At 34.9% G+C, this 26,650-nt stretch overlaps 1 protein-coding gene across 1 annotated transcript in view; it reads right to left on the bottom strand.

Moving 5' to 3' along the window:
- The window catches only part of ZBTB20 (zinc finger and BTB domain containing 20), a 769,723-nt gene that overhangs the window by 732,108 nt on the left and 10,965 nt on the right, over positions 1–26,650 (bottom strand). The gene's annotated exons all lie outside the window — the stretch shown is intronic.

The following is a 26,650-nucleotide window of genomic DNA, read 5'->3' as shown; positions in this document are numbered from 1 at the left end:
CTTGATATATTCTACAGCCTTGTTTATTAGTTAATGAGGAATAAAAGGATGGAAAAATAAAGGTACTGCCATACTTTCATGCCTTTGCAAACACAGAAGCTTCTTAATGAGAAAGAAAATACTCCAGGAGTTCCAAGGAGTAACAAGTGGCACTGTGAACAGTGGCCAGTAAATGATGAATAGTGAGTAGTAAAAAGTCAAAAGTATATTTAACATTGAATGACTCAGATACGGATATGAGTCAATCACTCTTTCCCACAAATATACAGGAGAAATACGGCCACATGGAGAAGAGGCACAGAGATTAACGTCTGGCTTACAAGATTGTTATGAGTATTATTGTTGTTACTACCTCTGTAAAATGATCTTAAATGGTATATCAACAGAAATTTAGAGGAAAAAAGTGCTTTCATGACACAATCAATAAATTTTGAATTAAATGATTAAAAAAAAGTGCCATTTGCAATATCGCCTTGCTCTAGAAAAATGTCACGACATATACTACATGAACTTCTCCTGCTCCCTGCTCAATCCTCTCTCCTAAACAATCTAGAACAGTGCTAGAAAGTGTCTTTAAAGTTTCAATACTTTCATAATAATTTATTCAAATCTGCATGTAACATTAAATACGCTAGGCCAAAGAAACAGAAACTACAGAGTGTATAATATAGGAAAAATAAAAGGCATCCTAATTGCTATAGATGTTGTTTGTCCAGCAGATCAGTGAGATTACCACTGTCCTCCTGCCTGGTGACTCTACATTGAAATACTCAGTCTTAATGTTCTTCCAATCTACAAAAGCTGTTACTATTAGTCAGTAATAATGCATTCTTAAAATAAGGTATCCTACTATTTGTGTCAGAAACTGTGCTTACTGCTACATATACAATCTCACTGAATCCTCCCAACGACATTGTAAGAAAGGTAATAGTAATGTTTTCATTTATAAATAAGGAAACTGAGGTCCAAAATCACGTAGCTAATAAATGGTAGAAGTCAGGCCTAAACTCAATCCAAATGGAATTTGTGAGAAAGAGGGAGTGGCTTGACAAAATTACTCCAAAAACTTCCTAGAAAAAACAACTGGTGAGATTAGGAAGAAAATTTGGAAGAAGACTAATGATGGGGAACAAGTTTGAAAGTATTCTCCAGATCATTTCAATACCTATTTTACATATATTTGAGAAAAAGTATATTAAGCGTCTCAAAGTAAAATTTTAAAAAAGGATAACAAAGATAAGCAGCATACAAATAAATTTCAAAAGTGACAAAAGAAACATATCATGAACCAGTTTGATTAAAGGGTTGGAAACGTTAATAACAATCTGTCCAGTAATTTTGAAGCCAGTTATTAATAACAGAGTCAGCATGATAGCAGCTTGCTATATCCTCTGAGGCAACAGGCCATAGGGATGATTCAAAGTGGGTACAAACAATATCTTTTAATTTTAAGAAAGCTCATTTAACCCCAGTAAGTTATAGGGTTACAACCATAACCTTTTAAACATATACGATCACATCAACTTTTGAAAAAGAATCTACATAAAATCTCACTATTGTTCATTTCCACTAGTAACAAATACAGAAAAACCTCATTAATCAGAGCCTATACATTCAGAATGTATACTGTATCAGATATGTTGTACAAGTTTCTTGTAAAATAGAAATGTTTAAATGAATTACATTACATTACATTTTATTTTAATAATTATGTTGGGTATTTCAAAATTATCAAATAAACAAATTCTACTTCATGTTAAAAATCCATAAATTTTGAACTAATCACTAAATTAAATAAGACGTCCTACTCTATTTCAAACTGGTGACATTCTACCAGTTAAAATGTAGTTACTGGTCCTTTCACTACACAAATAATTCTCCAACATCATTTAAACCGATGTAGAAAATGAACATACAACAAGTATCTCACCAGACGAGGAAATAGTTTTATTAATAATCAATAAAAGAATAACACTGGCCATAATTAAATCTGTATTAATTATGAAAAGGGATGTAAAAGAAATAAATCATCATTGTGAAATTCATTTTAGAAAGTTAATGGTCTGAGACTCCAATATGCTTCTTATGATGTCATATCTAAAAGTCTGTAATTGAAATAAACTGCAGACCACTCTAACATTTTAATAAAATATGGTTTTTGCCTAAAATAATTAAACTTCTCCACCAATAAATGCATTTAGTTTAATATTCTATCAGTAATCAATTTGTGCTTTAGCAGTTTAATCAGATGTTTAAAATATGTTTACAATAAAATATTGTAAACTGCTTTATATAAAATATTAGATATTATAAATTCTGAAGTTTTCTAGGTGCTACATTTTCACTATTACTATTATTTTTTAAATTAAATTAATAAGTATTTAGAAATATACAAGAAATCAGGTCAGTTTTTAGGCAGTGGTGGGTGATGGGCAAAATATTTATAGCTGATAAGGTATGGGCATATACCAATAAGAAATGTTACTGAAAGTAATCAAAACAGATAGTGACGGTAAATAAGTGAGATTATTTATTATACATTATTACCAATATGTGTTTCCTGAATTACAACCCTAACTTTAGATAACAAACCAGTATCTGACTTCTAAAACAATCACATTTGAAATAAGATATAGTAGTTTTAACTATACTCTAGACTACAGCAATGGACGCTTCAACTTTCAAAAATTATATACCCCTTCAGTAAAAATATTTTGAACTCTATGTAGATCATCTCTCTGTTGGTTCTCAACTCCATTCCCACTCCTGCCATACCCTCTTCTGTGGTGACACCTGAAAACTACATTTCCCAGATTGCTTTGCCAGAATGGGAAGCACTGGCAAAAGATCCAAGAGAATACTTTTCCTTAGGCTTTTGACACTAGCAATCTCAGCAATGGTACTTCAGCAGCCTCTGAAGCACAGAACGCTTGGGATCTGACCGTCAGGACTGCTGATTGTGCAGCAATGGTACTGCGGTGGTGGAACAGCAGCAGCCATCACAGGTGACTGGAAGCTTTAGCAGCCTTGACAAGTACAACACCTTCAGTGGACCTGTAGACTCCTGGGCTCTTGCCGTGTCAGTAGGAGTGCAGGCACCTGGCTTCCTGCAAAGCAGCGGTAGTGGTGATTCCAACAGCTACAGCAGCAGCAGCACAGGGCTTGTAAGCTATGGGTAACAAAACTTTCCTTTGCTTTCCATAATCATTACTAAACAACATTGCCACTTTCTTTTCCTGCCACCAGCATTTACAACACTTTTGAAAAAACTCCCTGGTATAAAGTCACTGTTTCAAATCATATGTGTTTTACGGACTGGGCACTGATTATTATAAGCCTACATATAATTACTTATAAATTATAGACATATACTACTATATTATAAACACAGAACATATGAATAGGCATTTTAAAGGATGCAATAAACAAGAATTAAACAATACTTAAAATAAATTTTAATTTTGTTGTTTTTATCAACAATTTTAAAGCATTTTTGTTCTCATGAAAAAACAAAATGTTTAGACAGAGTAATTTTATTAAATATTTGTCATTCTTTATATCTTGACTTTGTTTTACACTTTGTGAAAGTCTTCTGAAAATCTCGTACTATGTTCAGGTTATTGTGATACTTAGCTGTAACAGTTGTCTGTCATGCTGGGGAGCGGGGCGGGGTGGGGGGAGCCTCACAAAATAGATCCAAATGGAAAAAGAGGATCATTGGTTGTGCTTATTAAATCACAATACTCATTTTCAGTCCTAACCACCAATTATGTAAAAGCTTTTGTTGGCTAGTAAGTTTCCATCTTACCAGACATCAATCAGTCATTAAGAGGTATACGTAGCATTTTTAATTTGTAACAAAATAATTTTAAAACTGATTTAAAGATTTAATTTGGAAGATTTTAAAACAAGTTATAAAATTCTGTTCTAACTATTCAGGTAGTTTTGTACAGTTTTAAATTATACACAAACCAGAGTTTTACAATTACATTGGTTTTGGCAACATAATCACATTATAATGAAAGTAATTACGTTCAATTTGAAAATGTTTTCTCCATAAAATGGGTCTTTCAAAAAGCAGTTACCTTCTCAAACTCACTGTCAGTATCATTACTTTAAAAAGAGAGATAAAATATATGCTATAGGGCAGTTATGTAGGCCAGCTGTCATCACAGAAGAGATCAGAAAAATAGAACTCTTTGTCATTGTGTGAAAGAAAACACCACGGCGGCCATATATTTGATATTGCTTCTCAATGGTCTGCCATTAACCAGTGAACATCAATGGTACAAACAATATTCATGGCTACTCTCCATCTTATTACAAAGTATTGTAAAGATTCTACTAAAATTTCAACATTCTTCCAAATTTAATTGTTTTCTACTACACGTTAAACCTTTTATTTTTAAAAAAATACATTTATCACGTCAATGATATCCTACAGCACTTGTGTATACTTTTGACTTCAACTGATTTGCTAAAATAGCTTGCTTATAAATGATGAATGAATTTTGTGTGTAGACATAGCTCTGTAACATTATCTGGAAATCTTTTTTCCATTCCACCCAAACCAACCACTCCAACATTCCAAAACTATGTTAATATAGTTTTTTCAGAATGCATTGTTTCATTTAAGAGAGTATTTTGATGCTTAGCTAGTATCTTCTCCAATGATACTTTCAGCAATTCGTAAAAACATAGTTATTCGCATTAAACCTAACAAATACCATTGGTTGAAATATTAGAAATATTGGTATTTTTATTAAACTGTATAGTAAACCTTTCAAACTGTACAATTTATTCAAATGCTTGTTCCTTTACATTTTCAGGAATGTTTTCTATGCATGTTCTAATAGCATTTGCTGACAAATAAATATGACATAGTATTATTTTTCATGTATTTCAGCTGTTTTTGCTATTGAGGGAAGAACAGTGTTTCCAATGGTATATGTGTTTGTCTCTTCCTAGTCAGTTAAAAAAAAAATCCCCAAAAGTGTCTTAAACATTAGTTTAATGACTTTGTAAAGTCTGGACTGAGTATCATGTGACATTAAACATTGCTTGCTTCATGATTTGGACAAATTTTAATGCCTTACCAATGAGATGGCCTTCCACCATCTCATTTTCTATGCCTCAACGTGCACCATACACTAAGGTGAGGTTCATCCTTAATGACAGTGAATATAAATCCACATTTCAAATAGACTTCTTGATCATTATTTTTGGTTCGCTTATTGTCCAATATGATTAAATCATCATTGTTTTTACTTTGTAACGTAGCTGACAAAGTACTCATAATATGTATTAGAGATATTCTTCTTTAAATATACTGGGATTACTATTATCTTTATTCTGCTATTTTTTTCAGTTGTCTGTTTTGTAAGAGTTAGTGTGGTTAAGACTAGATAATGTAATCTGTGATTCCACATAACAAGGCACAGACAAAATTCAGTACCTCCAAAATTTAAAGCAAGTTAATTCCCACTCTCCTCTCAGGATACTTTGTACAACTTACAATGCATGTAAATGTAACTCTTGACATTGCCTGCAACAATCTACATATTAAATATTAGCAAACTTTAATTTCTTAGTTTTCTTTAAATAAACAACACACATAAAATATTTGGTATCTTCTCAAACCCTAATACACCATCTTGCATATTTCCTAGAATACATATACACTATAGTTTTCAGACCACTGTGCTACAGCATGGGCTTTGGACTCAGATCTGAATAATATTTATTGGCTATGTATCCTTAAGCAAGTTATTTATCCATGTCTCATATTGCTCACCTATAAAATGAGAATAAGAATAGCTATCTCACAGAGTTGTTTTGATAATTATACTAGATTAATAATAACAGCTATTTGTTGAATGCTTACAAAGTGCAAGGCACTATTCAAAGCACATTAAATGTATTAATTTTTTAAGTATAATGTCTACAAATAATGAACACTCGATAAAAAATTAGTTTTCTTTCCCAGGAAAGAGTAATTATACAAAATCAGTAACATTTATTAGGACGAATAGAACTGGCTATTTAGATGCCTATCTCTACCACGAAACCTCAAGGCTCCTGAAGGCAAAGTTATGTCATAGCCATCCCTGTATCTTAACAGAGTGCAAAGTAAAATGCTTTCAATGTATTAAGTGCTCGATAATTAAATGTTTTTGAATGGACATAGGGTGCCACCATACCTTGCTGATTATTGTTTGTAAAAATTCTAGCAACTCCATTATTGACAGGAATGATCAATTAACTGCACAAGCATTGCAAAGCATGCTATTGTTTTTATTATATACTCCACTATACCTTTGCTGGAAGCATAACACTCCCCAGAGCTTTCGAAAATACAGTAACCCTTGATTATTTGTCCTACATATGGAAAGTAAGGTATGAATAAACAAAAAATAATTTCTATTTAGATTTTGAAATGTTTCCATATCTATATATGAGTATTGATATGCCCAATGTTCCATAAAAGAGAATGCACTTCCAACAAAATAAGCCACACTATGAAAAGCTGCCTTAGAAGGAAGTTGGACGCAACTTAGTTTCTGTGATTTTTTTCCTATTAACTCCTCTGTGGAAACTACACCATTTGAATTACTCAAACTACATGGAATTTGCCTTTTTTCAGACCCTCCCCAAAGATAAGAAATGTTTAAATGTTGGTTTCCATGGGAATATTTTCTGCAGAGTAGGCAATTTTAATCAATGAATTTGAAATAAAGATTAACTAGGTATTACCAAAAAAAACCAAACATCACTTGAAATATATTATGAAACATAACATTTGCTTCACTAAAATTAAGAATTTTTTATAAAGTATTTTATTAATTTGTGAACTGCATTACACACCATTAATGTTCTTCATGACTTTTTTTTTCAGATAAATGACCTGAGGTCACTTGTGATATACAATATTTACTTACTTAATCACATCTGAAATCTCACTAAGTTTTCTACCAAACTCACAGTGCTTTTATAAAGAAAAAATAAGCAAATCATTTGAAACGTTTAGAGAAAGTGAAAGGAGGAACAATAAATATAAGGCATCAGTGTATCTTAATGAGAACCTGAAAGATTAGCTTTTTATCTCACTCTTAATTATTCATGAATGGTAACCTCCTTCTAGGTGTATGGGAAGCAGTGTTTTGGTAGAAAGAATATGGGCTTCAAAGCCAAACAAGCCCAGGTCTGAATCAAGCTTCCACATTCCCTAGTTGTAACCTGAAACAAGTTACTCATTTTCCCTGAATTTCAGTTTTCTCATTAAGAAAAATGGGGCAAAAGTATTAAATGAAAACAGATATAAAGTGTTTGACCCATAGCAAAAATCCATCAAATGATATTCCATTTCCTCCTTTTCTTCCTAAACCAGAGATTCTCAATTTATGGATGTCTTCATCAACAATTTATATTTTTCTGTCACATAAGAGCTTATAAAATTTCTTCACATCAACTACTGAATTCAGTTCTTACTGCCAACCTATGAAGTAATTTGACATTATCCTAATTTTTCACAGCAATAAAATGAGCTTCAGGGAAAGTAAATAATTTGCATAAGATCTTGCAGGTGGTAACAAAATTAAACTTTCACCTAACATTCCATCAAGCCTGGTTCCCCAACTACTAAAAAAAGTCCTAACCAGAACTAAGAAACAGAACTAAGAAAGCGATATCTAATGATAATTAATATTACTAAACTATTTACCTAGGCCCAAAATGAAGAAAGGACATAGTCACAATATTATTCCTTATGGTTCTAGGACCTAAGAATTTAGTTGGTACAGCCAAATATTTTTGTAATACTTTCCTAGAATATACCTTTTTATGAAAAAACATTTGAGTTAAGGAAGATATGCCCATATGAAAACTTGTAATAATCAGTACGGTTGTTCAAGGTGGAGAATAACTGTCAAAAAAAATTTAGAGTGTAATTTTATATTCTTCAGTAATACACTAAATTTCCTCAGTCATCAATTTACTTCTTCCCAAATAATATTGGGTTGACGCATTTTTGCAACGAAAAACACAGAAAAAATTTGTCACGACTTTTCCAACAACCCAATAGTATAACATGAAGAAGTTCTGGGGATCTAATATACAGCATGGTGATTATAGATAGTAATACTGTATTGCATACCTGTAATTTGCCAAGAGAGTAAATCTTAGTGTTCGTGCACAAAGGAAAAAAAATAGTAACTATGTGAGGTGATACATGTGTTAATGAATTGTGGTAATCATTTTACCATATGTACATATATTAAATCATTACGTTGTACCGCTTGAAAAAATCACGTTGTAAAACCTAAGTATATACAACTTTTATTTGTCAGTTATACCTCAATAAAACTGGGGGAACTTTTTTTTTAAATAATAAAAAGTATACACAAATCTTTACAAAAAAGCAGCTGTCTCTGAGGACTGGAAACATATACTTTATTTCTGTGTACTTTTCTGTATTTTTCAATACTTTCTATACAGTGTATATATTATTTTTACCGCTATAAAATACCTTAATAAAATAATTACCTATTCATCAGAAACAAAACACAAAATAGTATTGGCAAATAGGTTTGTCTAAAATATTGGATGGTCCATCAAAATAGATCACCATTTCATCTAACCAACTCTGACAGAACTGATTAATCACTTAACATGAGCACAAGACTCTCAAGACCACACTTAAAGAATCATTTCTTGGGCTGGCCGAGTGGCTCAGTTGGTTAAGAGCTTGGTCAAGAGTCTGAGCTCTGAGCAACAGCGTTTTGATGCCGGGCCTGAGCTGAGCTACCAACAGGTAGCAGGATGGCTCAGCTAAAAAAAAAAAAAAGAATCATTTCTTTGCATCCTCAATTTCTCTTGTGTATGTTTCTTACTAATTGGGAGGAAACAGTACATAAAAATTAAAGGTGTGTATGTGTTCTGGATTCTGACTGCTTTAAGTTCAAATCTAGGCCCAACTGCTTCAGACAACTCCCTAAATATCATTAAGCTTTGTCCTCATCTTTAAATTGGGGGAAATAAAAGGGCTTTTGTCATGACAAAATGCAATAATTCAAGTACAGTAAAACCTTGGATTGTGAGTAACGTGGTTTGCAAGTGTTCCGCAAGACGAACAAACATTTCTAATACATTTTAACATGGTAAACGAGTGATGTCTTACAATATGAGTAGTTTGTTTCCGGAACAAATTATGCTCGCAAACCAAGGTTTTACTGTATTGGTAATAATACCATTCATCAAGCATTTTAACATATAACAGGCGCTGTGTTAAAATTTTTGCATATATTATCTCATTTAATCATCACAAAACTCTTTAAGTACTATTATTATACCTTTTACAGCTGAGAAAAGTGAGGGCCAAGGTCCCACAAGTAATATACCAGAACCAAGACTTAAATCCAGCAGACTGATTCAAGCGTATGCGTGAACCCTTAGATTCTAAACTCAGTAAGCTCGGGGCATCCCAGTTGGGACCCCCTCTCATTTTGAGAGCTGTAACTTTCTGCACTAACAAAATTATCCTCTGTTACAAACTTTAAAAAAATAAATAAATAGGGCCAGCCGAGTGGCGCGTTGGTTAGGAGTTGGCTTGGGACACCAGCTTTGAGCAGCAGGGCCCAATTCAGATCCCACTTGAGGGCCAGTGATACTGCGCCCTCTACAGCTAAGATGGTGAATCACAGCTCAACCTGGAGCTGGGCTGCTGTGAGTCGCCAGCAACAGCGTAGGCTGCAGCCCCTGCTGCAGTGGGCTGCCATAAGCTACCGTGTGTGGCCGGCAGCCAGTGTGAGCGGCCAGCAGCCAGTGTGAGCTGCCAAAAGCCACGGAGAGCAGCCATTCAGAGGCCAGCGACTGATCTGCCTCAGCCGGGAACAGCGCAATGATAATACCAACATGGGCCAGTGAAGCAACGTCCTCCACAACTGGACTGAAGAACAAAAAAAAAAAGGACAGCAACTTGTCTGTTCCCCTTCCCTGATTCCCCAGCGCTGTTCCCCTCCCCCAATTCCCCAATAAAATCTTTAAAATAAATAAATAAATAAAATAAACTCAGTAAGCTCAACGCCAGGAACATAGTAAGCATTTAATAAATCTCAGCTTGTGTTTTGTGTTTATTTCTACTTTACCTACGTGTACACTTCTTATCCAACAAAGGAAATGAAGTAATTCTCAAATATTTCAATTTCATGACTCCTTGCTCTTATCCTACTCAACACCATTATTCTAAAAGAGATTATTTAGTGAGAGGGCAAAAGGGGAGAAAGTAAGAGAGAGAAAGAAAGAGAGACAGGAACAGAGAGAACACAAGCACTAAATTGTGAATTACTTATTAAGGGTTATTAATAAGAATCATATTTCTATATGGCACTTAACTGATAAAATTCAACAGCAGAGTTTCCAGTTTCTGGTTCTACATGTAAGGAGTTTGGAAGTTGCCTAACAACAAGTAAAATGCTGAATGGATAGAAAAATCAACAACTCTTCTTGGATCCATAAAAGGGAGGAGAAAATAGGGCAAACAGCTGCCCCCAAGAGTGGAGAAACAAGCGACTACAGGGCGTGCCGGCTTCCTGGAACAGAGACTCATGAGTGGAAATTGGCATAAGAACCAGCGCCGGGGTAGGAAAATCTGAACTACAATTGACTGACTGCTAGAGGCTCAATGTGGCCAACTCTGACAGTTAAAAACTCCAGAGGATCCGGTCATAGAGAGGTCCCTACAAGAAGCCAATAAGCCTACTTCATTAAAATTAAAATTAAAATTAAAAACTGCTCTGGAAAAGACACTATCAAGAAAATATTTGCAAAAGGTACATCGGATAAAGGACTGTTCTGCAAAATAAACAAAGAACTCTTAAAACTGAACAATAAGAAAACACCCTAATTTAAAAAACAAACCAAAGGACTTAACAAACACCTCACAAAGAAGATATATAGATGGCAAATAAGCCTATGAAAAGATGCTCCACATCATATGTCATCAAAGAAATGCAAATTAAAACAATGAGATACACATTGATTAGAATGGCCAAAATCCAGAACACTGACACCACTAAATGCTGACAAAGATGTGGAGTCACAGGAACTTCCATATATCGCTGGTGGGATAGCAAAGCAGGAAAGTCACTTTGGAAGGCAGTTTGGTGGTTTCTTACAGAACTAAATGTACTCTTATCATAAAACCCAGTAATCATGCTCCTTGGTATTTACCCAACAGAGTTGAAAACTTAGGTCCACAAAAAAGCCTGCACAAGGATGATTATAGCAGTTTTATTCATAATTGCCAAAACTTGGCAGCAACCAAGATGTCCTTCAGTAGGTGAATGGATAAACAAACTGTCCATCCAGACAATGGAATATGATTCAGTACTAAAAAAGAAATGAGCTATCAAGCCATGGAAAGACATGGAGAAATCTTAAATGCATATTACTAAGTGAAAGAAGTTCATTTGAATAGGCTGTATACTGTATGATTCCAACTACATGACATTCTGGAAGAGACAAGACTATGGAGACAAGACTAAGAAGAGACAAGAATAAGGGCAGTGGTTTTCAGGGGTGGGAAGGGGGGCAGAAATGAATAGGGAAAGCACAGAGGGTTTTTGCAGCAGCGAAAACACTGTGTGACATTATAATGATGGATCTATAACATTTGTCCAAACTCATAGAATACACAATACCAAGAGTGAATACTAAGATTAAAAAAAAATGGGCTTTGGGTGATTATGATATGTTACTGTAGGTTCAATGTAGGGAAAAAAAACTACTGTTCTGCTGAGTGACACTAATAATGGGGGGGGGCTGCGCATGTGGGAGGGAGGGGTATATGGAAAATCTCTGCACCTTCCTCTCAATGTTATTGCAAACTTGAAACTGCTCTAAAACATAAAGTCTTTAAATGTAATGTAGTATCCTATATGGGCACCTAGAACAGGAAGAGACATTAGGTCAAAACAAAGGAAATGTGAATAAACCATAGACTTTGGTTAATAATATGTTAATACTGATTCATTAATTGTGGCAAATGCACCATGCTAATACAAAATATTAATATTAAATATTAAAGAAAACTGGGTGTGGAATACATAAGAACTTTCTGTACTACATTCTCAATTTTTTATAAATCTAAAGTAGTTCTTAAAAATAACACCTATTTGAAAAAAATCAATTTAAAAAAGTCAGGAGTTGTTGTTTTGGGAATGCAAGCATACAAGGTCAAGGCCTGAAGAAGATGAGACCATCAAGATGCATTTAAGTCAGACAGGGGCAAATGACAGTGTCACAGTGCCTTAATGTAGGAAAGGCATTTTTTAAAAAAAAAATAGCTTTGAATGATTAAAAATCCCCAAATGAAAAATCGAAGAGAATTTCAGATTAGAAGGTTTTAAGAAGTGAAATAATTATCCAGAGTCATCAAGCCAGTTCACGGGAAAGCAGGGACTAAAAACTCACGACTCCCAACCCAGCGCTCTTTCTAGTATAACAGATTGGCGCAATAGAACATATTTGACTCCATGCAGTAAGTACACTGATAAAAAAGGAAAAGAAAAAAGTGACAAAATGGAACTCTTTGAGTCAGACTCGAGTATTCTAGCCAGTATGGCAAGGAACAGCTATAATTTCAAAATGGCTTTGACCGGAAAAGAAAGAAACTAAAGATTTGAAAAGGGATGAAACTTCAAAATTAACGGGAAGTGATGACAGGCTTCCCTATTTGGTAGTTTCAAACCTGAGTTTTTGCCTTTAAGGTAATAATCCAAAGTGCTTTACTAAATAACCATACAAAATAACATAAAATTATATCCTGTTGAGATAAGGTCAATTTTATAGTCTATGTCCTGAAATTCCTTCAATTCATATCTAGTTATAACTGGGCATCAAACACATGTGTTGGTTGAGCTAATTTAGTTTCTTTTTCTGACTGCAACTAAAAAGTAATTTCATTATGAAAATTTTCAAGCATACAAAAATAGTATATAATGAACATTATCTTATACCCATTATCCAATTTCAGTAATTCACATTTTACCTTTCATATTTTACCTACAGCCACTACCACACTTTTTTCTGCCTGATTGAACTAATTTAAGATGAAGGAGAAAAACATCTTTGGAAAAAGAAAGGATGGAAGCAATATTTTCAGTTATTCACAGATACTTGAACCAGAAAGATTCCAGACCGAGGCAAATAAATACAAGCGTCAGGAATAACAAAGTGAAAGTCTGTTAGAGAGATACTCTACATATGCTATTTGACAACTGAACCACTGTCTATGATGAAGGAGGGTATTTTAAAGAATTATTTCCCAACTTTTCTTAGTTTGACACAAAGTAGTGGGACAAGAAAGAATGTAAAGCTTCACTGAGGTTACCATTTCTAACGATTGGCTTATCTTGGGGCTGGCTGAGTGGCTCAGTTGGTTAAGAGTTGGCTTAAGAGTGAGAGCTCTGAGCAACAGGGCCACCAGTTCGATTCCCACATGGGCCAGTGACACTGTGCCCGAGCTGAGCTGTCACTGAGCTGCCAACAGGTGGCAGGATGGCTCAGCTGGTGTAACAACAAGATTGCCTGTTCGATGGTGGGCTACACCCACTTGGAACTAAGACTGAACTCAACACCTTGAGCTGAGCTGTCACCCAGATGGCTCAGTGGATAGAGCATGCACTCTTAACAATAAGGCTGCCAGGTTCAACTCCTGCATGGGATGGTGGCTACACCCACCTACAACTAAGATTGAACACAGCAACCTTGAGCTTAGAGGCCACAAGCTGCCGACAGGAAGCCAGATGGCAACTGGCACCCTCCAGAACGAAGACGGAAGAACAACAACTTGGCTGGTCCCCTTCCCCAATTCCCCAACAGTTTCCCTCCCCCAGCTCCCCAATAAAATCTTAAAAAAAAAAAAAGATTGGCTTATCTTTGAGGAACGTAAAAATTAATTTCATCATCTTTAAATTCACATAATTGCCAACCCACCATATTCGAATAAGCACCTACAGAAACATTTTGGGAGCTGGCCAAGTGGCACGTTGGTTAAGAGTTGGCTCGGGACACCAGCTCTGAGCAGCAGGGCCCCGGTTTAGATCCCACATGCGGGCCAGTGACACTGCACCTTCTACAGCTAAGATGGTGAACAACAGCTCGACCTGGAGCTGAGCTGCCATGAGTCACCGGCGACAGCAATAGGCTGCAGTGGGGCTGGCTGGCAGTGGGCGTGAGCTGCCATGAGCCGCTGTGAGCAGCCATCCAATTGCCGGAGAGCGACTGCCTCACCTGGGAAGAGCGCAATGATAATACCAACATGGGCCAGAGAAGCAATGTCCTCCACAACTAGACTGAAGAACAAAAGGACAGCAACTTCTCTGTTCCCCTTCCCAATTCTGCAGCGCTGTTCCCCTCCCCCAATTTCCCAATAAAATCTTTAAAAAAGAAAAGAAAAACAAGTTTACACTAAAAAAATTTCAGTATTACCAAGTCTGTTTATTTTCAAAGCTCAGTTTATTTTTACAGTATAAATAAAACAGTTTATTTCCCATAAAGTCTTTTTGTGTGTTTGAGTTTTCCCATTTTGTGATTTTGAAATTTTAAATTAGATTATAAAGCAACTTTGTCAATTTCAGTGGTCTTTCTTGTAATCTTAAGGGAACTATGCTATTTCTAGACCTTGGAGGATTCTTCTGAACATTTAGAATCTCACTTTTGTTTCCTGTCTAAATGTTGAAGGCAGAGACTGTTAGAAGCTGGCTGTGCAGCAAATACAACCATATCGGAAACATCTTCATTGAAAAGAAAATATGTCATGTTGAACTGTCTCAATTTTAATCATGAAATAAAAGGCAAAAATTAGCAGGTCGAGATGGAAGATGATGGGGAGAGAAAAGTTAAAAAAAAAAAAAAAGACCCAACTGAAGTTTTAAAGCATAAATCTAAATATCAGGATACACATTCCTTTTCTCAAATCCAGGCCCTCCAGATTGACTTTGACTGCAAATCCAATGTACAGACTGTCTACTTCTCTCCTTTATTTTCATTAGCAAAATGTTAGCATATAGCTGTCTCTTGCTGTCCATTCTCCGTTAAAAAAAAAAGTCCTCCATCAAAAATATTCCTTCCTAAATAAAAGAAAAACAATTCCTTCCTATGTTTCATGTAAGTTAAATTGTATCTCTGTACAGCCCTCTACCTCTGAAGAGATCCTTGGTTTTCCATGTTTTAATTTATTCAAAAGGTATCTCAACCCCATAGTGCCTTCGTGGGCTCTGCTTTTCCCTAGTCTAATCTCTTGCTTTTCCAACCAATGAATGCTGACATTCCACATACATCCTATTCTGCGTTCTGACCACACATTCCCACAGCTGCTCTACATTCTGATTAACATATTTCTATCCTTTATCGGGTATATCCCATTTGAAGTGCCTCGGTGTTCATCCCCTACTGACAATCACTTTTCCACAAGCCTGTACTCACTTAGCTAAATCACGTTCCCACTATTACTTACCCATCTAAGTTCTGCCTTCTCTACACGTTCATTTCCAACATCAAACACCCACTGTTTAGGCACAAAATGTACCCATTAAAAAGTCAGGGCCTTGGTTCGAGTCCAGCCTGAGCTGAGCAGCCACTGAGCTGCCAACAGGTAGCAGGATGGCTCAGCTAAAAAAAAAAAAAAAAAGTCAGGGCCTGGTAATTTATCTCAAAACTCCAATCATTGTGAAAAACATGTGGGATTTTCCATAAATTTTTGTTTCATAAATTTCTCTTTTTTCCCCCCATGAATTTCTAACTCTTGCTCCTTTCCAAACAATCTGTCACAGGCTAGTTCTGTGTGCCATGTCATCATACATCTCTCCCTATTGCATCCACTCCAGGAGTGAAAGTTCTTTCCTCTACTTTCTTAAACCTACATCCCCCTAGAACATCTTGACTCAGCAGAAATACTTGGGGGAGTCTCATGTATCCGCTCTTTGCCACCATATGTTAATATTTTTGTCGGCATTTATTTTCATTCCATCACATAGAAACTTCTTTCTTCTTAGCTTTGCCTTTCACATAATTTAACAAATAATACCTAAAATAACAGATTAATAGTTGAGTATGTTTTAATATGCATTATTAATAAAACATATAATTATTTACCAATCTGATCACATTTTTATTTTTAAAAAATCATACTAGACATAGACAATAGGAAACAAAAGCAGCAAGCATTCTAGAAACACAAAGGATTAAGAATGGAGGCAGATTAAATTGTCAAAGACTGTCTTTCCTAGAAACATTAAGCAGAATACTTGTCAATCCTTTGACAAATATACCACTATATAAGCTCTGGACATCTAAGAAGATAAAAGGTCAAATTAGTAAGGGAGGTTTCACCAGACAAAGCTAAATATGGCTGAGACGCAATGCCATGTCACATATACAATCATGATTTTTGATTAAAAATAACAAATGAATGAAGTAAAAGAGGGTAGTAAATGGAACAAAGACTATGAATTGTATTACAGCTAACCAATTCTGTGCACCTGAAGTCTGATTTTTAAAAATGACAAGTACTTTAGCAGTACATCTCAAACTTTTATGTATGGATGAATGAATTGAGATCTTATTAAAATGAAAATAATGATTCATTATGTTTGGGATGGGGTTTGAGATTCTACATTCTAAGCTTCCAGGTGATGTGGTTGCTGCTGGTTCCACAGACCATACGCTATGCTATCCACTGATTTTCAACTATGAGGTCCAAAGAAAGCTAACACCATTGATACTATTCAAGGCAATAATAAATGTAAAACCTGAAATATAAAGGCTTAAACAACTAAACATTTTTTATTTGGTCAAGTGAAATCTTAGTTTAAAAAAAAACACAAAAATTCGCAGAGAAAAAGAAAACCATGGTCTTGAGCATCAGTAACGCAAGAAATTCAGAGACTGAGAAGGATAAACTAAATAAACCAGCCTGACCACCCAATACGATGACTGGTGCCATGTTTTGGAAAGTTGGTTACAGTGTTAAGACATGATGATTTGGTTTCTGCCCATTCCAAAGTGAAGTAGAAGATACTGATAAAAGGTTCTGGGATTCAGGGTTTACTTTGAAGTAAAAGGATCTTCTTCCCTGAGTTACAGGAAACAATGAATATTAAGAATTAAAGGAAGATCATTTAGGTTTCTTGAGGATCAAAATACACAGATTATTTGAAGATTTCCTTGCTGCAACTTCCATTGGGGGAGCAATCCTTGGTGGTTAGAAAGTTTCTTGAGGCAGAAAAAGAACAGTATTAAAAGATGACTGGCAATGACATACACATCCGAGAATGCATACAGCGTATTCTAAAAAGTCCTATTGCTCTAGTAACATTAATATTACTAAGCAAGAGTGAAGATATATATTAAAAATACAGTATATATCTATCATTATGGCTGTCAATTCCATATGTAATAAAGATAATCGATAAACAAAAGAAAGTGCAAATATGCCTGATCGAATAATTTCATTAAGTGAAACACATAATAGCAAAGAGAATCAATTCAGGTGGGTTTTACTAGTAACCTTGCATAAAGTAAAGGATTGCAAAGAAAGATTGTTATCTCTTTTAATATCTATCTTTTCAGCTTTCTTATAACACTGTCTCCATTACTGGAGGAACAGCAGAGAAACTGAAAAAAATCAGACTAGTGAAATAGCAAGAGTATTTGTAAAGAAAGTAGAAGCCACATTACTGGGGCAAGAAAATTTTAAAATGAGGATATATTCTTGGAAAGAGTCAGGTACAATAATTTACTTAAATTTAGAGAAACACATTCACCCTTTCTATTTTCTCCAAACCAAAATTTATAAATCTTTAATAGTAAAATGTAGACTCTAGAGTATTAAGATTATACCTATGTTTCCGTAATAAAAGAATGTAAATGTTTTTACTCTTTTGTAGTGCTGTTTTCAACCCATAAATCATAATGTAGGTATTTCCCGATAGTCACACACCTCCCCAAAAATTAGCCAATGGCAAATTTTGTGTCTGGTTACTAAAAGATAAAAGATTTTACTAAAGTGTTCACGCTACAGTCACTATTAACTGCAGCTACCAATTACAAGGAAAGAATTTCTAATGAAATATAACAACAGATTACACAGCTGTGCTTAGCTGTTCAAGGCCATTTATTAAGTCAAAACAAAATTCAACATTATCATGTTGTCCAGATGTGATAAAGGCCCAGACTTCACACAAAACATAATATCTCTATACAAGAACAAAAGGTCACCAGGAGATATACCTGAATAAAGAATTTCTCTCAATGAACAGGAAAATAAACAGATTCTAGAGACTCATCTTGGACTTTAAGCAATTAGATGTGTTCACACCTTCCATGGACCCCATTGTTTTGTCTTTTTGAGGCTCTGATCGCTTCATCAGTAATATATTCTATTATGATATGTCAAGAGACTTTAACATCAAACGTGCAACTTGAAATAAATATGTATATAAAAAAATATGATCATTAAGTATAAAAAATGCTTGCCTTCAGATTTTCATTATCATTTATGCACAATGCATTATATTTTTCAAAGCACTTAGACATGTATTACTTCACTTGACCCTCCCAAAGATTGTGTGAAATAAGTGAGGAAAATATACTCTTTTAAAGATTAAGATTCTGAGAGACAGAACTGATTTGCCTAAAATCATATTACAGGTTAACTTCTAGTTTTATTCTTAAATACCCTTAAGTGTTTTCATTTCTACATTGTTACCCTGTTAAACTCATTACTACACCTAAAATCTATGTCAAATCATCAAGTATTTATTAAGTAACTTTTATGTGCAAGTCTTTGATACATGCATAATTGTTGTTATAATTAATCTGTAACACCAACAAGAGCAATATTAGAAATATTTAACAAGTAACACAGAAGGTACCAACCAAAGAAAATGAACACTGAACAAACTGATATATACCACCTAAGTTTTACCAAAGGACATCACCTGCATATCCGCCCTGACATGGGTATGGCCCAAAGAGTTTGATTAGATCTCAAACTATAAATCATTTGTAGACATGTTTGTTTGGCCTGAAATGCTAGATAATCATCTAAAGGTTTTTTAGAACATGTAAAAAATTCTCATAGAACGTGGTACAAAATTTAAAAAATCACAAATGTAAATGAAGAAAAAAAACATTTCCTGGGTGCCAGTATTCATAAATATGAAATCATTACCACCAAAAGTAGCTATAATTATTTTAAAACATTTTAATTTCTTCATATATACGTATTCAAATATACTTAATTTTATTAAAAAACATAAGTGGAGTTTTTTTTTTTTTAAAGATTTTTATTGGGTAATTGGGGGGATGGGAACAGTACTGGGGAATTAGGGGAAGGGGAACAGACAAGTTGCTGTCCTTTTGTTCTTCAGTCTAGTTGTGGAGGACGTTGCTTCACTGGCCCAAGTTGGCAGCATCACTGCGCTCTTCCCTGGCAAGGCAGATCAGTTGCCGGCTTCTGGACGGCCGCTCACTGCGGCTGCTGGCCGCTCACGCTGGCTGCTGGCTACACACGGTAGCCCATGGCAACCCACTGCCACAGGGACTGCAGCCTACGCCGTCGCCAGCGACTCTCGGCAGCCCAGCTCCAGGTTGAGCTGTTGTTCAGCATCTTAGCTGTAGAGGGCAGTGTCACTGGCCCTCATATGTGGGATCCGAACCGGGGCCCTCTGGTGTCCCAAGCGAGTTCTTAACCATCGCGCCACTCGGCCGGCCCCATAAGTGGAGTTTTAAACATTTTTTTTGCAATTTTTCTTTGCCTCATATTGCTTGGCTCTTGCTCCCCTCCCTCCCTCTCAATTTCCTCCCATCCAAAGTAATCCATTTGAACAACTTAGTATGCCCCCTTCCATACTCTTTTCCCTTTGCATGTAATTCTACTATAAATCAGATATTTACATGTATGACAAGCGAAATGCATATTCATAGATTTTTGTCATTATTTTACAAAAATTTAATATTATACACACTTTTCAATAACTTTCTCTTCTTATTCATCATCTTCTTACTCCTGAAAATTCTTCCAGGTCACTTGACATAGCTTTAATTCACATTTTAATGACGGCATTATAGTCCATGATGTTAATTTCCATTATTTTTTAGCATTGCCTTACTAATGGAATTACTTTTTCCCCCATTTTACCACTACAAACGAGTTATAAGAACTTTAAAAGCAAAAAATACATGTTCTTAAATATCAATACTTATATTTCTATGGGATATATTCCCAAGAATGAGACTGTTAAATCAAAAGATATTATGAATTGCAATTTTTAATAGGGGTTACCAGAATGCATTTCAAAAAAGTTAAAATATATTTCCACTGGTAACAAATAAGGGTCCCTTTTCCCCACATTACCAGTAGCAAATGTTAAACCATAAGACTAACAAATTATTTTAAATGCTAAGACACAATACTTTTACTTACACAATACCTTTACTTAAGTTTGAATTTCCTTAATTTGAGCATCCTCTCGTGTTAACAAATAGTTTGCTTTTCTATGAATTATCTTTTCCTTTTACATTGGTTTCTTTGATAACTTTTTTCTTAACAATAGCTAAGAGTTATTGGATATTAACCTTTTGTCTTAATATGTATCACAAATACTTTTCCAAATCTGTATTTTCCTAATAATTTCTATTATATTATCTTTCTATAAAAGTTTTGATTTTTATGTAGTCAACTATGCTGTTATTCTAAATTTTCTCCATTTTCACTTGTTTAAAAAATTTATAGTCTCTTAGATTTTCTGGCAAGTTTTTTATCTTACATTTTCATTTAAGCCTTTCATCTTAAAGTATTTTGTATGATGTACAAAATGAAAATATAATTTCATATTTTTCCCACAAAGATATCCTGTTATGCCAATCCCATTAATTAAATGACCATTCATTTTCCAACTAAATTGTCATCTGTTTTAGGATTCTCTAAAATGTTCAATGGATCTATTTCTCTATTCCTATGCTATTACCATATTGTTTTGATTAGCTGGCTTTCTAATATGTTCTAGTATGTATAATACAAGTCCTTCCTCACTTCACTGTTTTTTCATATTTTGCCTTTTGTCAGCACTTAATCTTCCATGTAATTTAAAAATAACATTGTCTAATTTAAAAAAAATCCCCATTGAGAAAATGGAAATTACATTACATATATTAACTATGGAAAAATTAACATTTGGCTACTGTTTTCCTATATAAAAACATAATTTGTGCTTTTTTTAATCAGATCTTATTTTATGGCTTTTAATAAAATATCACCTTTTTTATTCATATAGGTCCTATGTCATTCTTGATCATTTTATTACTAAGCAGTCTGTAATTTGTGTTTTTATGGGAAATAAAACAATTTTTTCCTAATAGAAAAAAACTTTGCTAGATGCCTATCATTTCCAGAGAAAAGCTATTGAATTGCATCTAATTATCTTCTATCCAAATACCTTACCTGTTTTTCTTACTAATTACTCTACATTTTTAAATTAGAATTCTAGAATATTTTAGGTAAAATCCCATCAGCCAAATAGACACTTTAAGCCCTTCTCTACAAATGTTAATATTCTTTGTATCATCTGCCTACTGCATTTGCTAAAGCTTCTTAGTGAATGTTAAATAATTGTAATAGATGATTTCTTGTCTAGTTTCTGATGTCAATTGAAATATTTTTAGGATTTAACCATTTCAGATTATATTTTCTGTTGGCTTTGAATGAAAATACTTTATTATATTTAAGCAATTATTTTATTATCATTTTGATTGAGTTTTAAAAGAAATACCTGTTAAACTATAAAAAGTTACTTTTCACTATCTACTGAGATGAATGTATGATTTTTCTCCTTTAACTTGATGATGTAATGAACTATGTTGATATATTTCCTGTTGTTAAATCATGCTTGAGCTTCTATTTAAAAAAAAAAAAAAGGGGGAGGGTGGGGTGCCAGCCAAGTGGCTCAGTTGGTTAATCAAGAGTGCAAGCTCTGAGCAACAGGGACGCTGGTTCGAGTCCCGGCCGGAGCTGAGCTGCCAACAGGTGGCAGGATGGCTCAGCTAAAATAAATAAATAAAGAAAATAAATTTTAAATAAATAAATAAACTTCTAGGTCCTAGCATATTATTCTTTTGATCTATTGTTGATATTTGCTAATATTTTATATAGAAATTTTGAATTTATTTCATAAGATTGGAGTATAATTTATTCTGTACAATGGGAGAATTACGTCCATCTACAGTAAACATAATTGATATGCTCAATTTTATATCTTCCAATTACTTATAGTTCTTATTTTACATTATTGTTTCTTGTTTCCCTTTTCTGTGTTTGTTTCATCAAGAGGCTCTACATTCTACATTCTACTTTCTCCTTGCTAATATGGAAGTTCTACATGTTCTATCGCATTAACCTTTCCTTTCCTTATAACGAACAGATGTAAATATATGTAAGAAGTTTTCCTCCACCAAGAGGTTCTATTTTCCACTTCCCTTTCTCCTAAATAAATGAGACCCTTAGAATACATTCACTTCCTCCCTCTTCTCTTTCCCCTTTCCTCTCATCTCCCACCACTCATTTTCCTTTTACTGTCCTCCTACCCACCACCTCCATCAACTAAGCTTTGATGAGACAGTTTAGTACTTTTAAAAATGTCTTCGAAAATATATGATCCTTCTATTTCAAAAGCTGGAAAAGGTCTATTTTATTACATTTTTACTAGCCATCTGACTTTATCTTTTTTTTTTTAAGATTTTATTGGGGAATTGGGGAAGGGGAAAAGAAAAGTCGCTGTCCTTTTGTTCTTCAGTCTAGTTGTGGAGGACGTCGTTTCACTGGCCCATGTTGGTATTATCACTGCGCTCTTCCCGTGTGAGGCAGATCAGTCACTGGCCACTGGACAGCTGCTCACAGCGGCTCACAGCAGCTCACGCCGGCTGCCCGGCCGCTCACTCTGGCTGCCAGTTGCTCATGGTAGCTTACAGCAGCCACTGCACCTCCACTGCAGCCTATGCCATTGTAGGCAATGCACGGTAGCCCAGCTCCAGGTCGAGCTGTTGTTCACCATCTTAGCTGTAGAGGGCGCAGCGTCACTGGCCCTTGTGGGATTCGAACCAGAGCCATTCTGCTCAGAGCTGGTGTCCCAAGCCAACTTCTAACCAACGTGCCACTCGGCCAGCCCTGGATTTATCTCTTAAATAAAATTACATACACACACACACACACACACACACACAAATATTGGGTCATCGGGAAAGTAATGACGCATTTTTGCGTTGAAAAACATAGAAAACTACGTCATGACTTTCCCGATGACTATTTATATATATATATAAATGCTCAGTATTCACATTTCCCTTGCCTCTTCATCTTCCTCAGCTTGAAGACTTTGTTCTGGTTCAGGTTGTTTGCTTATAAGCTATTTTTAGGCATTTTCTCAGTTGCATGTAATGATTATATTCTCTGACTTCTTGATTATCTCTAAATGTATTTCTTCCACCTTCACTAGCAAATAACTTTCTGAGCATTGATATTCTTGGCTTGTCGTCATTTTTCCTTTTGCAGACTGGACATGTCCTCCTTTCATTATCTTCTAGCTTCCTGTGTTGCAGATATGAAGTTTCCCCCTTTTTAAGAAGTTGTTCACCGGCCGAGTGGCTCAGTTGGTTAAAAGCTCTCTCAAGAGTTTGAGCTCTGAGCAATAGCGGTTCGAGTCCAGCCCGAGCTGAGCAGCCGCTGAGCTGCCAACAGGTAGCAGGATGGCTCAGCTTAAAAAAAAAAAAAGGAACTTGTTCTTCTACTGGGGAGCTTACAAAATGTTTCGATATATTTTTTGTATTCACAACTTTTATCAGGATATGCCTAAGTGTGTCTCTTCTTTCCATCAAGACCATCAATCAGTAAACCCTTTCAATCCAGACTATGATCTCAGAGAAATTTTCTGTTATTTAATTATATCGCTCCTCCATTTGTTCTTATTTCTTCCTCTGTAATTCCTATCATTCGTATGTTTTGACCTCTAAATTATCCTCCACGACTTATCCTTTTTATTCAAGAATTTCATCATGTTTTATTTTTTATCTACGTGCTTTGATGTATTACTTGGACTTGCTCTTTCAGTTCACTGTTCAACAATGATGATGTCCTTCAATTTTTCCATTGAGTTGTTCAGCTGAGACATATTTTTCTTAATACCTAAAATTCTTTTTTTGATCTGTATTTGAATTTCCTTAGATGCTCTTTTTGTTTTTATTTTCCAAATTCAGGTTTCATTTATTTTTGCCAATAACAGTAGTTGCTTGGAGTGTCTGCTCTGACTTTTCTACCTGATCTTCCTCTTTCCCTCATTAATGGATCCCCTTAAGTGGATTTTTTCATTGATAACTCTCACTGGAACTCAGGTCTGGTTGTTGGGGTGTCCTAAATGGCATAAGTATGACACTAAGTGAAAAGCAGAAAGTCTATCAGTTGCCTGCCTGAGGAGGAAAATCTCCATTGTCCTCGCTATTTCTTTTCAACCTCAGGGACAGAGAAAACTCAGCCAGCACATTCAGCTACTTTGGCTTTTTAGCTAGTTGGGGAGTCTTGGATACTTAAAACAGGCAAATATTGATCTTTTCCACAGTGGTTCACAGACCTCTGAAGCCCAAGCTCTTCTTCCCAATGTCTCCTGTTTTCTGATCTTTATCCCTGGACTCCAGTACGGTTCTCCAGTTGCCTGCCCAACTGAAGGTAGAAAAGTTTCAAAACACCATTTTTCTGCCCAAGGTGTGATGGCAATTTTTCACAGATCTCAGAAGCGATTTGATTCAGAAAGGCAGCCAGGAATTAGAAGTGAAGGGGAAGATAGCCATATAGGTCACCTTGTTTTCAGAATCCTTAATGTTTAAAACGTTAAGGGAAGGAAATATGTGGGTCTCAAGTGTGTGTGTGTGGGGTGGGGGGAGCCTTCACTATAATTATTCCCAAGAATCAATATGTTTCTTAGAAAACATATTATTCCTGAATACATAAAAATGACAATATGTTCTCTTTATGCTCTTCGATACAGATCCCAAAATATACTACAGCTATTAATCACTTGTAGTAAGCTTTAATGCAATCCTAGTTTTAATTATTCCAGGACATAATTATCTTTTGTTTTGGAAACAACTTCAAATCAATTTGCTGTTGTTTCAGTTAGTAGAAAGACAAATTTTGACCTTGGCCAATCATGTAACTTTCCCAATGTCTAACTAGCAAACCTTATAAATATGAAAAAGCATGTCAGCTGTTACATAGGAATTAAACATGCATCCTACACGGTGGTTTACATGACATTACCCACCATGCTATGCACAGCCCAATTACCTTTTTTGCTTTTCCAAAGAGCTAAGGATATATCACCTAACATTAAAGTGTTTCAGTGGACTAGACTTCTAAACAACTTAGATAATGAGGTAAAACAAGCTCAAACTCTGTTTTTTTTTTAATTCTGTAAAATTTTATGAACTTTATTAAGAATCAGAAAGCTCATATAGAATGTTCAAAATCTCAATTGCAATCTACTAAGTGTAAAAAATACTGTGGGTTGTTTGTCCTACTATCTAGATAGGAATCACATAGGATATGAAACTTGGGTTTCATCCTTGAATCACTAGGTAATATAATTCTGTGTACTCTATTCAACACAATATCCTGAATTGATTGTAGATTTGCTTTACCATTGATGGATGATAACTGATATATTTCTCTTTTGAATTACAGTAAATATAATTTTTTATTGGAACTTCTGCCATGATAGAATTTCATTAAATATCTAAAAGGAGAAAAGATCATCAGCATGTGTAAAAATGTTTGGGACTTAGAAATGTACAGAGAAAGCCTATAATAGGTAATAATTATAATAAGGCTAAATTTGAGCCAGTTGAAAGAAAATAAGGGAATGGATAGCCTTATATGCAAGGATCAAAGTAATCTTCCTATGACAGCTACAAAAGAGCCTGATCAACACTGAATCCCTCCAGTGTGCCAGGTATGATGCCAAGCACTAAGGCTTTAAAGATTACTAACACATGGTACTTGCCCTTAAGGAACTGCAGTTCAGTGTGATACAATTCTAAATGCTACCTTTCCTGAGTGAGCAACGTCAAAGAATTTGAGTCATGAGTTAGACTGTGTATAAAACACCAAACTGAATCAAATTCACTTTACACTGGATGCACCCATTTTTGCATAATAAAACTCATCGTTACACAAATAATAGAAACAGAGGTATACAGAATAACACAAAATTACAGTAAAACAAAAACTATTTATTTTTGGCTTTTATACACTTTGGCAATTCACTTTATAACAAATTTAACATAGAATATCTGAATCAGGAGGGCCTGGACTGTTCGTTTTTTTTTTCCCATACTGTTTTTCAGCTCAAATCACCCCCTCAATAGCATTGCCTTGTTCTCAACCCTTTACTAGAACAAGAAAAATTACTGACAGCATAAGCCTTCAAAGGTATTTCTCTAAGGGTCAGATATACCGTATTTGCCGGCGTATAAGACGATTTTTTGGCCCTGAAAAATATGCCTCCAAGTGGGGGGTCGTCTTATACGCCAGGTACACTTCAGATAG

Source organism: Hipposideros armiger, unplaced genomic scaffold (genome assembly GCF_001890085.2).
Source record: "Hipposideros armiger isolate ML-2016 unplaced genomic scaffold, ASM189008v1 scaffold_176, whole genome shotgun sequence".
NCBI classification, from domain to species: domain Eukaryota; kingdom Metazoa; phylum Chordata; class Mammalia; order Chiroptera; family Hipposideridae; genus Hipposideros; species Hipposideros armiger.
This window is presented reverse-complemented; position numbering and strand designations above follow the sequence as displayed.